General features: G+C 48.0%; 1 pseudogene; it reads right to left on the bottom strand.

Annotated features, from left to right (window-relative positions):
- Window positions 1-1,692: 1,692 nt before the first annotated feature.
- On the bottom strand, window positions 1,693-2,753 carry LOC149338740 (uncharacterized; annotated as a pseudogene).
- Window positions 2,754-6,122: the final 3,369 nt, after the last annotated feature.

The raw sequence follows: 6,122 nt of genomic DNA, 5'->3' as shown, positions 1-6,122 counted from the left end.
AAACTGCTCAATCCACTGTAGTATGTTAGGATGTAAGTTCAGCTGTGCAAGTTTTACTAATAAACGACGGAGGGGAATTTTATCAAAAGCTTTCGCAAAATCTAGAAATATGGCATCAGTCTGTTTGTTACGGTCAAGATTAGTGTGCAAGTCGTGAAGGAACAACGCCAATTGGGTTTCACAAGAGAGGCCCTTACGAAACCCATGTTGTGAAGAATGGAAGAAATCATTTGAGTCTAAGAAATTTATGATTTGAGAGTAGATCACATGTTCCATGATTTTGCAGGGTACGCTAGTTAAATGGGGCGATAATTCATGGGGGAGGCTCTGTTACCTGATTTGTGGACTGGAACGACCTTCCCCGTTTTCCAGTCATCTGGAATGATCCCTGAAGAGAGCGATTGCGAAAAAATCAAAGATAAGTAGGCTGCACATGTTGATTTCACATTTTTAAGCAGTTTTGTATTAATCATGTCCATACCAGCTGATGATGAGAGTTTCATGTTATCAATTATGGAAGCGATACCATCTGCGAAGAATGTGATAGCTGGCATGATGACTTCTGTGTTGGGCGATGGTAACTGTGAAGGCATGTCAAATTCACTCGTGAAAACAGATGCAAATGCGTTATTAAATATTTCTGCGCATTCATGGTCAGTAACCGCTACGTGCAAGTCGTTAGTGAGTGTAATATCATGAGTGTGCTTAGGATTTAAAACCTGCCAGAATTGTCTAGGATTGCTGATTAGTAGCTTCGGTAAGTCAGTGTGATAAAATGAGCGCCTGGCGCTACGAACTGCAAGTAAGTATGATTTTTCAAATGCAAGGTATTTTTCCCAAGTGGCTTGATTATCAGTGTGTTTGGCTGTATGAAACAGGCGTTTCTTCTTGTTTTCTAGGCGTTTTAGATGCTTAGTAAACCATGGCTTATTGCGGTTATTTTCGAAAGATACCCTGGGTATAAACATATTAGAGAGCATATTTAACTTATTTTTGAATATCAACCAATTTTCGTGAACAGAGTGCGTGTCGAATGTGGATTGGTACTCTGAAAAAAACATGTTAAGGTCTTCAGTTATTGCATCGTAATTCCCTTTATCGTAAAGATTTATTGTTTTTCTGGATGGGTGCTTCTGAGCTGGGGTAAATGAAAATAGAGCATGTAAGATTTTATGGTCGCTGATTTCAGGAAGATAACTAATGGATGATAGGTACTCAGGGCTATTAGTATTAGGTCAAGGGTATTTGCGGTTGCATGCGTGACGCGAGTAGGTTCCGAGACTAACTGTGTGAGGTTAACATTTAAACATACATCAATGATGTTCTTGACCTCTGTATTGCATGTTAATGAGGAAGTGCCTAAACTCTGCCAATCAATGTCTGGATAATTGAAGTCCCCGAAAAGGAGAATGCGCGCATTTGGGTATTTAACAACAAGATGATTTATAGTATAATTCAGATGTCGACAGAAGTTTGGATTTGACTGCGGGGGCCTATAACAAACGCCAAGAAGTACTGTTACAGGGGGAGTGCGAATAATTAGCCATAATGATTCCATATCAGATGTGACGTGTGCAATAGAGCATGATATACCTCGGTGAATTGCAACAAGAACACCGCCCCCGCGTGAGTCTTTTCGATCGTTTCGGTAGACGTTGAATTCGGGTACGTCAGTTAAAACTTCAGCGTCGGACACGTTACTGTTTAACCAAGTTTCAGTTAGTATGAGTATATTGCTCCTGGATGACGAAGTAACGTTGGATATGAGTTCACGCTTTGGGAGGAAGCTGCGGATGTTAGTGAATATCACGGAAAACGAGAGAACATTTGAGGGTGTCGCGCGATGGCGTTTTATTGGTGTAGGGTGAAGGGACGATTGCTACGCGAGTTGCTTTACGGTGTTAGATGAAGTGTCAAAAATATAACGGTTCGAGCCGATGTGAAGTGTTTTAAATCGCAAGGAAAATTTGGCAGACCTGGCTTTAGCAAATGCAACAAGTTGCTTTCGCGCGTGACGAACGGCATGCGAGAAGTCCTCTCCAACACTATAAACCGTGTCTTTCAGATTTCGCCCATTTGATAGGAAGGATTCTTTAGTTTTGCTACTTGTGAATTTCACGATTATGGGACGATTTTTATCTTGTGAGTGACGACCGAGGCGATGAGCTTTTTTTATTTCGTGAGGTTCACAGTTATTTGAAGGTTACTACGGCAAACATCAATGATTAGTTTTTTTCAGATTCTGCCCACGTTTCGCTATCAGTAGTGTCAGGGATACCATAGAAGATGAGATTGTTACGGCGTGATCTGTTTTCAGCGTCATCTATGCGGGTTTCTAGTTCCTGGATTATACGCGCCATGTTGCTTGTGTCAGCCTGCATCTTTTCAATGTCGTTTCGGAGGGGAAGTAGTGCTTGGTAGTGTGTTTCCAGGTCGGCCATACGATTGCTTAAATCGGTTATGGTTTTATCCGTAGTAGTGAGCTGGGATTTCAGTCCTTGTACTTCGGCTATTAGTTGGGTTTGGCCTGCGGTTAGTTTCTGGAGTTCCGCGAGTACTGCACTGTTGTCGTTAGGACCAGGGTTAGTTTCGATATCTCCTGATAACAATAGCAAAGAATGAACAACAGTGGCACACTCGGCGGCAATGGCAACACAGCACTGTGGGCTCGGGAACTGTACCAGAACATAATTGCTTGATCTTTTGGCAAATAAGGCATATGATTTACTAACCTGCATCGCAAAGATTAGCGGATTAGATGGCTGCGCTGAGGTGCAGTCACCGAGCCCACCTTGCTTCATCCTTGCTTCCTGTCCATACTGGTTTGTTTGGTTTGGTTTATGGGGTTTAACGTCCCAAAGCGACTAAGGCTATGAGAGACGCCGTAGTGGAGGGCTCCGGAAATTTCGACCACCTGGGGTTCTTTAACGTGCACTGACATCGCACAGTACACGGGCCTCGAATTTCTCCTCCAAAGAAATTCAGCCGCCGCGGCCGGGATCGAACCCACGTCTTTCGGGCCAGCAGCCGAGCACCATAGCCACTGAGCCACCGCGGCGGCACCCCATACTGGTTTGTAGCTCTGTCTTTTTTTAGAAGTATTTCGTGGCGTTTGCCGAAAGTTTTGCAAACAGGTCGTGTAAGTAGAAAATTTTATTGTAATAAAATGTTAAAAAAGGCGGTTTTGTGGCCTATGAGTTGCCTCCTAACCTCACAGTTTAAAAGTCCTGCGTTCAATTCCCTGCACCTTCGTAAGAAATATTTTTTCTTTGATGCCACGGTGGCGTCATCTGGGATTTTTGACTACTTTTGCGGTGCATGACGACAACGCTGGTTTCTTTGCTGATGAGCCACATAACGATTTCGCATCAATACGGCACAAGAGGGCACCCAAATAAAATAAAATATAATAAAGCCGGCTGTTCGTGGACGAAGTAACTAGGGACATATGATGCCTCGGGCGAAGCGTGTTCGCTCACTGGACAAGGAACTCGAGTTCCAGACTTACCCAAGGACTAGTGGACAAGGAACTTGAGTTACAAACTTACCAAGGACTAGTGGATAAGGAACTTGAGTTCCAAACTTACCAAGGACTAGTGGACAAGGAACTTGAGTTCCAAACTGACCAAGGACCAGTGCACAAGGAACTCGAGTTCCAAACTTACCAAGGACTAGTGGACAAGGAACTTGAGTTCCAAACTGGCCAAGGACCAGCGGACAAGGAGCTTCAGTTCCAAACTTACCAAGAGTAAAGTTTCACAGGTTCTTTATCTTCGTCGCACCAGGGGTGCACCGCCAGAGACGGTTTATCTAACTCGAAGACTGAAGCTCTTCGCACCAGCGGTGCCCCGTCAGAGACGGTCTCTCGATGAGTCGAGACGCAGGGATAAAGGGAAAACTTATGTACAGTTTATGTACAGCAATTTACGATACATACAAGTTAAGGCACTCGAGACAAATTAACGGCACAAAGAGACAAAACAACAAGAAAAAGGTGGATCTGGCTAATACTAGGGGAGGCCCCTAACTCGGCGTTGCCGAAGATGCGTTGCATCTGACCTTAGCGCAGAACCCCTGCTTACGGCTCCGGGGCCCAGTTTTAAAGCCCTAAAGGCCCGGCCCACATTCCGTAGCTTCCAATCATGTTGTGATGTTCACATGATTGGCTTATCAAGAGCCTGGCCAGCCCTCCAGCTTCCGTAGGGCAAAGCGCCCTTTCCACAAATACAAACGCACGGTCGTGCCAGTACGTGCAGAGAACATTCCCTCCACCCTAAAATTAAAATAGAACAAACACAAATACACATCCGTGCCAGCACGTGTGCGAATCGGTACCGCGGGTGGGTGGACACCCGTACTTCCCGGCGCGTTCGCGAGCGGCCGCGTTCCAAGAAAGGAGACGCTTCGCTTTGAGCACCCCCAGCCGCGTTCCGATGACCCCCGCGAACGCTACCGAACCCTTACACGCCCTTCCCAAGATTCTACAAAGGGCTCAAATGCCACTTTTAGAATTATAACAAAGGGATCGGTACGGGTCACAAAACCACCCTGTGGGTGACATACCGCAGCTACACAAACACTGGCACGAACAAAACCAAAAACAACAAAATGCACACGGGCACCAACACAACATCACGCAAAATGCACACTTAAATACACACAGTGGCATGCCTGCCGTGCGCCGTAACACAGCGTCCAAGTTGGTGCGTTGCACTCAGTTCGCCTGCATGCACGCCGTCGTCCTGCTCGCGAATGAGCACACAGACACAGACACTCGCGACTGGAGCGTTCACAGCACTCGCACAATGCCCACGTGAGCCTCCTTAGTCGCACCGAGCGTCCCTGTGTTCATTCGAGCCACCACGTGTTGTCAGTAACACAATTAACGCCTAAACGGTAACTCAACCATTAGGCTGGCGCCACAACGGGGCGCGAACTGAAAAGATGGTGCCCTCCAGGATCAAAAACGTCCTGGTCATCGATAGGTGAAAATCTCTGACCATGCGACGCACTTGAGAGCACTCTCTCTCCGGCGTACCAGTACGACATGCGTGGTGCGTAAAGAGCATAGTCCCTGGCCCGTCCAAATATAGCAGTACAGTCAGTCTCGCTACACTTGATATGCCGACCTCTAGCACGGAACATACTGTTCCTCGCGTCGACTTTCAGCGTGAAAACCACGCACCTGCCTCCTGCCACTCCACCTCGCCCGGGGCCATCTGCACCTTTACTGCACGAGCAAACTTTGAAACCGCCGCTCCGTGCTTGATCAGCGCCCGCTGGCCCCGTGGCATAGTCTGACTCCGAGGCTCCATGAGCTCCCTGACAGTCACTTGACCCGGGCTTGCCTTGCGGCAAGTCGCCACACATTTCCGGGTCCTCAACTGACCTGGTCGGGCACACACCGGGTGCGTTCATCTGCGCGGCGTTCTGCCCGGTCGGCCCAACAGGTCCACCTCCGCTCTTTGCCTCGGATGAAGGGCTCTTGCCACCAGAAACGCTACGGGGCACTTCATACCCTATGCCCGACACAGTGTGCGGTTGCGGCGACGCCAGACTTCCTCCTTTCACTAGGTCCGCGATCTGACATCTGTCGTCGCTGGCCGTTCCCTGCTGAGCTAAATGCTCTTTTCCGCAGCTTGCTTGAGACTGCGTTTTTGGAATTGTGAGACTCACTTCCAACAATCCTGAGCACGCGTCCGCGTCCCTGGTCTTATCTGGGGTAGAGCTAATCTCTACAGATTGATCGTTGCCCTGTTTGTTGTCGCACAGTTTGGTCTCGATCGCCCCCAGATGATCTGACTCGGGCTGCTCCCTTTCCTTACTAGCCGCCCGCGTTGGCGGAAAAGCTGTGATATTTCCGCGCCCTTCAGGAATCTCGTTCTCACTTCCTGAAACATTTGCGGCCTTTCCTAACGAAGATGCGTTCCCGCATACCGGCTGATTGCTTTCAGCGTCCTCACTGCTATTTTCGTGACCTGTGCATGACAAGCAGAAGGCTTTACCTTCCAGCACAGGTGCCCTCTCGTCTCGCGACTCGGAGCAGTTGTCCCTCGCTAGTTCACTAGCTCTCCTAGTCTCTTTGAGCTCAGCGAGCTCCAGCGCTAGCTGCTGGCGCTTTG

This window comes from Amblyomma mixtum, chromosome 6 (genome assembly GCF_055824585.1).
Source record: "Amblyomma mixtum isolate Tamu chromosome 6, ASM5582458v1, whole genome shotgun sequence".
NCBI lineage: Eukaryota > Metazoa > Arthropoda > Arachnida > Ixodida > Ixodidae > Amblyomma > Amblyomma mixtum.
The sequence above is the reverse complement of the archived record's forward strand: the minus strand, read 5'-3'. Positions and strand labels throughout refer to the sequence as shown.